An 8637-nucleotide genomic window follows, 5' to 3' on the forward strand; every position below is an offset into this window, starting at 1 on the left:
CATGGTCAGCTGATCGAGTAGAAGCGAGAGAGCATGCAAAGAGTGAATGAATGAGAGCATAATTAGCACCTCATAATAATTTCAGTTAATTTGTGTGTAGGGTGAATTGTGTATATTAGTGTATTAGAGTAAAATACTGTTATAGCTGTTGTTGAAACATGTAGGTTACACTGTTTTATTATGCCTCCGCACTAGCGACAGCCGTGGCCGGAGACATTATGTTTTCGGATTATCTGTCCCTCTTTACATACATACATATGACCATCCGTCCGTCCAGTCCATTCTTGTGAATGCGATATTTCAGGAACGCCTGCAGAGAATTCTTCAAATTTAGCACAAACGTCCACTTGGAATCAAGGATAAGCTGATTAGGTTTTGGTGGTCAAAGGTCAAGGTCATTGTGACCTCACATTCGTCCCATTCCTGTGATATCTTAAGAACGGCTTGAGTGAATTTCCTAAAATTTGGCACAAACGTCCACTTGGATTCAAGGATTTGTTTTGGTTGTCAAAGGTCAATGTCACTGTGACCGCACAAAACCCGTATTTGGCCATAACTCAAGTAATTCATATCCTAAATATAACAATTTCACACAAATGTCGAACAGGATTTTGGACCGACATGGATGTAAACTGCAACTTGACTGGTTGGCGGAGGCATACAACTGCAAGGCGGTAATTCTAGTTTATTTCTATTTTTTATTGATTTTAATTGTATGTTTTCTGCATTGAAAGCATGCACCATAAGCCAGTATCTTAAATATTTGTATGATGCTAAACTCCCCTTTTCAGGGCTTTTACATGTACTTCAGACAAATCCATGTGGTCATGATAGTGCGGCTAAAAGACCTTCGCTGTAGCAGCTCAATTCAGAGATTTAGACGGATAAGGAGAGCGTATTCTCACCCAACGATCCTGCCTCATGCAGCTTTAAAATACTTCTGCTCACTCAGCAAAGCTACACCACCACTCCAGCCTCTGTCCCTGAGCAACTTCTCTATTCCTTCTCCTAGAATTACTGTCCTAAACTTTCCCTCCAAAGCCTGGCCGGGCGTGCCAACCTGGCGTGGGCCGACCTTTGTCGACACTGATTGTTTGAGTAAGTGAGACATTTTCACGGTCACTCTGTGGCTTTACTGACCAAGGATCATAGCCATCCCTCCGCCAGATTATCAAGCAGCGGGGGGGGGGGAGACACACACAGGCCTTAACTCGGTCTCAGGAGACACACAAGCCGGCAAATCACCTCCATCTCAGTGTTTGATAATCTTTATCCTCTGCTTTTTGTTGTTCCTATCTGTCTCAGGCCTGATGCTTCCTGATCTCCTCGCTGAGCAGTGTAGGAGAAGGGCAGCAGGAGAGATACAGAGAGATGGCAGAAGGCAGTGAGAAAGATAGATGTAGGAGGAAGAGGGAGCTTGCGTAACCACCCATTTTACGGGTTACTAAGAGAGCAGACCCCTAGATTGAAAGGGTACATTTTGCACTCTTTCCTTGTCACTCATTTGCCTCCCTCTCTAGCATTCTCTTAACCTCAACACTCATTACCGCAGTGCCTTTTATCAACAGCACATCTGAATTTAGCTCCATGTCTGTCTCCTTTCCAATCCGACTTTATTCAGTATGCCTTTCCTGCTCCTTCTCTGCGGGTGAGGATGACAGAAGCAGAGAGTCATAGACACCCGACAGCCTTCTGTAGACCCCTGACTCATCCCTGTTGCTCTCTGATCACAAAGGATGAACAGCAATCACCTGGAAGAGACAGAGCTTAAGTGTTCACACTCACCCTGTACTGAATTTGATAGTTGCCACAGATGTCAAAGAAGCACATCTATTCTTTTCTATGAATTGGATTTGATTATATCAAACTTTAATTCCAGATTCCTTGCAAAGCTGGAACAAATTTCAGAGGAATCTGGCGATAAAGTGTAATCAAATATATAATTTTTTTTCTCATAATGTGTTTGGTTACATTAAATTACAACTTATTCGTTCCTTGCGATGGAAAATAAATTTGAAGAAAAAAGAAGAATCTGATGGTAAAGTTAATCTATTCTGTCCTACAGCCTGCAGTCATGCTAGCGACTCTATGCCGCCGTACTTACAGTAGCAATCCGTTCTCAAACTTCTTGTGAAATGGAAGTTTATTTTGAAAAGACATACAGTATATGCATGTAACAAGTGAATGTTGACACCAGCGGGCAACCTCCGGGTCTGAAAAGTGAAACAAATGCGGAAGTGCCTTAAGCTTGCATTCCTTCTAATAGCCAGCAGGGGGCGACTCCTCTGGTTGTAAAAAGAAGTCAGATTGTATAGAAGTCTATGAGAAAATGAGCCTACTTCTCACTTGATTTATTACCTCAAAATTGTAAACATGAGTTTATGGTCTCAATCACTAGTTTCAAGACTTCTTAAATACAGCATGATGTTCATTTAGTAAATTATGGTCCCATTTAGAGTCAAATAGACCATTAAGCAGGGTATGCTTTAGGGCGGGGCTACCCTTTCACAGTGTGTTTTCAGTTCATAAAAGTTCATTTAACAGTTTGGTTGCCTAAAAATGTCTTATTCAGCATTCGGTTGTACTTACAGTAGCACAACCCTTTCATGTCACTTCTGGTTGCAAAAAAACTAGATGGCGACAGCCCAAATGCCGAACTCAAGGCTTCAAAACGGTAGTCTAAAAACCAATGGGTGACGCCACGGAGACTATGTCTATTTCTTATACACATGCTATTATTGACACGCCCTCCCTGACATGTCTAAAATTGACACTAGAGGGGTAGAGCGTCATAGTTTGAAGCATAAAGCCACTGACCAAGATACGGTATTTGACGATTTGAGGTGAGAATGTGTTGACAGTAGTCTCAGTGGTGCTTTGAGCTAAATGCTGTACACCAACATGCTAATGTTAGGTAGGTCATGTTGAGAATTAAAATTTGATATATAGCACTCAACACAAAGTAGAATAGAAGCTGATGGGAATGTCAGTTTTTTTGTACAGTACAGTTTTTCGTGGACCAAAATTGGATTTGGATGAATTACATTTTTCAGCTGATAATGAAAGAAGTTAAAGGATCACCAAAGTTATTACAGTTCATTTGTCAACATGAATATCTAGCCAATAAATGTTGGGGCATTTCACTGGGAAGCACAAATGTCAACCTCAGGCACTAGAGGAAGAGTTAGTGGATGAAGTCATGAGGATTTGTCCTCTAGGAGGAGATATGAGTATCTGTTGAAAATTGTACGGTACTGTATCTAAAAGTTGTTGAGATATGTAAACCAAAGTGTTGAACTGACAGACTGACCGACCACATGGCTAATAAAATGCTTCTTATGGTTTTTATATCACATAGTAAAAATGAATGTTTTATGTGCCACTTAGTTGATGTCTAAATTATATTGTTGCAAATATTCTTATTGAATTAGCGGACTAAAGTAAAAAGTAAGTTTATAAGCCATCAAAAATCAATGCACCATTAAGAGGAACTATTTTTTGTAGCACTGATGTAAACAGTGGCACAGAAATAACAAATGAAACACAAGGCCACACAGTGTTGCAGCTGTAATAGGGAAAGTGCTGCACAACACCTATTACTGTGCTATTAAGTTAAAAGTCCTTCTTGCTTTTGCTTCCGTGAGATGTTGTTAAATCATAGAGTACAGCAGGAACAGTGAGCCTGGAGCTCTTTTGGAAAATTGTTCTGTTGTGGAACAGCATTAAGTGTTGAATTGTCAATTTTCACCACCACCGGGAAACAGAATTAGCTCTAAGATAGATTTCTGTCTGATTGGCATTAACCATGTGATGCTGTTTGGTTATGTTGTTCAGAGATGCAGCCACAGAGCGGGAGATTGGGAAAAAAACAAGTGACTTTTTTCATGTTACTTATTAACTGCGTCATAATGTTAAACTCCCATACGTCACAACCAGGGGTGAAAGTAGATTGAAGTTCTTGTACTACTAGGCTACCCCAACCTTCATTGCTTGATATTCTCTTCCCACTCCCTGCTTTATGCATCCCTGAACACACCATTCAATGCCTGTGTGGTGTAGAAAGAAATTCTAAACACTTGACATCACGTATAGCAAATTATTTATTTAAATGGTGAAAGTGCTGCAGAATAATTTGTGAATGTTCACATGAATTTTACCAGTTGTGAACTCATATTTCCGATTACTCCGACACCGCATGAATGCAGCACAAATGCTCTTTCTGGCAATGTTAATGAAAGTGAAACAGCATGGCAACATGTGTCAACCCATCGAGCTGTGATGAGGGATATTTGATACACCACACAGTTGTACCTGCAGGCATGCATAGCCTAGTGCACAGATGCCGTTTCCATGGTTGCTACTCATAGCGTCTGCCGTTTACTCGTGGAACGCTTGTCTGCATGAGGAGCGCAGTCAGACCCCGTGGATTCAAGCGAGTACGCAGGCGGAGTGTCCCTCCTCATCGGAAAAGACTTTAATGCGTGTACAAACAGACGAGCCGAAAACATAACGTAGGTAACTAACTGTATGTGGACCTGATGTTAGCAGATGTGTTTTCTTGTTGGAAATGCGATCGTGAGTAACGAGTTGTATGTTGAGTGTGTTTTAGCAGGCAGCTGCTATCCCCTCTTCTCAGTACTGCGTACAGGCACTGAATTTTTTAGTGGTACACCGTACCGGCCTACTTTCACCCCTGGTCACACCCATACGTACACCTCCGGTAAACAACACATTAACAAAGCGACTTTATTAGCCTGTGTGTCTTTCTGCCCCCTAGAGGTCAAAAAATCACTTAATACATCTTTAAGATCGCTTTACATGTCAAAAAAGTATGACACATTCATGTACACACACACACATGCTACTACTGTACAACTTTAAAGCCCATCACATCTCCATCTCCACATGCCGTACAACAGTTTTCTCAAGCATACACCAGGTGGCAGTGAAGTGCATGCTGGGAGGCATCCTGAGCATAGGCGCAGTTCAGACTAGAGACATAACCACTTAACAGATGGGCGAGTAGTACTTGCTCTCTTCTGATGTTTTTTTAAACAGAAAACGCAGGTTTTATGCTCTGATATTTACTGAAAAAGACAAAAATACAGCCAACAGTAGCCTAATTAAACTTTCAGGCTCCTCCTGTTGATCTCCCTCCAGCCTGCTGCCACCTTATTTAGTTGTTTGTAGTGAAAAGAGGAGGTATCGTATCAGATAACTGCTCATTTCAACTTCACCAATCAGCCATTCTTCGGCCATTGGAATAAGGAATAAATAAAAACAGGGCGTCTGATAAAAGTTCAGCTCAAACACGCACACAGCGCATCGTTGTTTGGCCAGTTAGTTCATTCTGGTAGAAAACAATGCAAACTGATTTTGTCACTGACGTTTGCTCGCGTCACATTCTGTTTGGAGGGTGTAATATGTAAGCTACACACATCCCAATACCCAATACAACATAATTCCAAATACATTAGACTTCTCTGTGTTGTAAACATTACATTCCTTCTAGATTTTCTTTGTGAACCCCCAACCACAAAGTTCAAACTGCGCCATATTGAAATGGAGAGGAACCCCAACTGAAATGAGAAGGACCAAGTGTGAAAACCTGACCACTTCAGTCTGCCCTCAATTATGCGATAAGACCACTGCTCCGATCTGACGGGACAATACAAGCCATGAAGGGCAATGTGGCTCTTAACTCAGTTGCATTGCTTGCTTTAGATATCGTAGACCTGGAAGCGAGAAGTTGCTGCGTCTATTCATTTCAATGGGAGCCAGGTGATAACTTTGTTGTAGCGAGGCGGCTGTGATAGCAGCAGAGGAGTGGCCACCCACGAGATCATGCACACATTTTCCCATTTGCACTGACATTTGACAAATTTCAGCTGCTTATCACTGTTTGACTCTGGTAAAGACTTGACCTTGACACTTCAAAACACGCCCTATAGCATTCAGTGAACCTACTTATTTTACACTATTCACCACATCCTCCTCTGTTTGATGTTCTACTATTTTTCACTTCATTTTTATTGTCTAGTTTGATGCCTCCCCCACACATAGATTCACACACTCTCACGCACACACTCTTCAATCTCCCAGCCATCGCTGAAGTGCCACCATATGACTGATCTGCACGCCAACTATAATCTTCCCTCCTCTCTTTCTCAACTGAAGGATCTCTCATTCACTCCCTTTTCAAGTTATTTTTCTTCCTCCAGATGGAAAATCACCTGCTTTTTTGGAAAAGATAATAGGATAGCTTCTGGCAGCAGTGCACCTTGCTGGGTACAAAATTCTCCCAAATGGCACTGCATTGAGTTAAGTTCTAACATGGCTTGAAATGGACAACATTATAGCGTGAGATATGGTTTACACCGATGTTTACAGATTACAGATTTACAGATAATTGTTCCATCTGCCAACATCCCTTATCCCAATGAAGACAATAATGTGTTTACGATGTACATTATTTTAGATGCAACTTTAAAAAATTGGAGACAGCATTGGTCGTGTGTTCAAATACCTCAAATGACTTCTCCTACATTTTCCTGACAACGATCTCTTGTCGCTGTGCGAATAATGACTCCCCTCTTGTGGAAGTAGCATGACATTGTTAAAATACAACAAAACCTCTTATGGATGAGGTGGATGTATGAGTCTAAAAACCTTGTGACCTTTACACTGACTGCTGTCATCGTGACTGCTGTTTGCATCCTGTTTTCTACAAACTTTTTCAATATTGGTTTCTTTTAATCACAACCATGACCATGTTTTTGTGCCTAAACCTAATCAAACCTTGATAATAGCAGTGGAAAACAGTCACGAATCATTTCTGTAACAGTCATTTTTAACAGTTTTGGAAGGCACTGACGAATTACATTTGCTTATTAGCACATATGGATGTGTCATTATTTTTGCAGGTGTTTTGGTCATATGGACCGAATGCCAACATGGCAACACGGAAACGTCTCACGGGAAGGCGTATAAATAACACAACATTACACGAACATTCCGCATGTCATGAGGACGCATTTTAGGCTCTTCGCATGTCATTTGCACGCTGCTTTTCAATAGTCATTTGTCCTGGGGGCAATGTAAAAGTAAGGAGACCAAAACCAAAAGAGCAACAAAAATTTGCAGCATACAGTACTTGTTATGTGCTTGAGCCTTTAAGCCAAAAGAACCAAACACAGACAAGTGATTGAGATGTCTCCATTTATATAATTGTCCTAATTATTTTCTGATTGATCTGATATTAAACATTCCGATTTGGCGTTTTCAGTAGTTCAATATCTTGTATGTGCAGCTGGTAGACTTTAGAGCCTATTCCAAATATTTCTGTGAAGATAGGTTGCCCTAATTGCAAGCATATCAAAATAAGAGTCATTACACTCAGAGAGATTACTGAGTAATAAGTGAAACTAAATTCAAGAAAAAGGTCATAAAATACGATGTAAACATGGTCCAGATTCCCCAACACTGAATGAATATTAGGTCAACCGGGTAAGAGAATACGAGAAAGCTGTTCTGCGTGATGCAAAATGGCAGAAAAGTGCAGTGTGTGCACATATAGATTTAAGTAAAGGTATAAGAGGAAACCTAACAACTCTCAGCGGTAGTCTAGAAGTTACTGGCCAACGTGTTACATTACTTGTTACTGTGTTTCTCCCCTGTAATTGTTCGGATCCAATTTAGACACAAGTCCAGCCTGCAAAACCAGTGTCTTGGAGTGATCTCTGTATCTTTACTTGTCACACACACACACACTGAAGGTATTTTACTGGGAGGGTAGCAGAGGAAGTGACCGACTAACAAAACCCTGGCTTGGCGCTCTATTATTTTTACAGCTCTCATAACCCTTACACCACAGAGCCATCATTCCAGGTTAGATCCCCCATTAACAGCTGTGACATCAAAAATGTCATCCCCTGTGATATCATAACCCCGCCACTATAAAGGTTTACAACCCACCGAATTCAGGTCATGTTTAATGATAACATAGTAGAGAAAAGGGAGGGGGGGGAGAGGACGTAGATTTAAATAAATCGATGAAAAGTCTGTCTTCGGTGCGCTACGGTGTGTTTTGTGAGCAATCTGTTGGAACCAGCGCTGCAGTTTTGACAGCAACCGGTGGAAGCTGTGGTTTTTGATCTTCACTGTGAGGGTGATACGGCGCCGCTGCCAAATTGGTTCCCTCGCACGGTCGCGTCTTGCCAACTGTAGTCACGGCTCACAGCAGTCCTCTAAGTGCCCGCACGGAGACCATTTCCTAGTCGTGTAGTGGATCCTGTTGTTCCAATATAGATTACTATACACCCACCCACAGCCCATCTCTCTGCATAAACACTGATACAGTGGAGTCATTCGGAGGGCTGAGTTAGTACAGCTGATTGATAAAAAAAAATTGGTGGTCAGGAATGAATGAACCACCTCCCACACACACACACACACACATGCATGCATGCATTAACCTGACAGCAGAGAGAAGCATTCGGGCCTGACCTCCAGCGGCCAGCCCTCTAACCCACGAGCTAATTATAAACCTCATTATGTTCTCTCAGTCCTGCTCCCTCATCACATTAATTCTGCTGTGTGCTCGGACGGACTGCGGACTGATGTCGAGAGGCACAGCAG

Source organism: Sebastes fasciatus, chromosome 4 (assembly GCF_043250625.1).
Source record: "Sebastes fasciatus isolate fSebFas1 chromosome 4, fSebFas1.pri, whole genome shotgun sequence".
In the NCBI taxonomy this organism is placed as follows: domain Eukaryota; kingdom Metazoa; phylum Chordata; class Actinopteri; order Perciformes; family Sebastidae; genus Sebastes; species Sebastes fasciatus.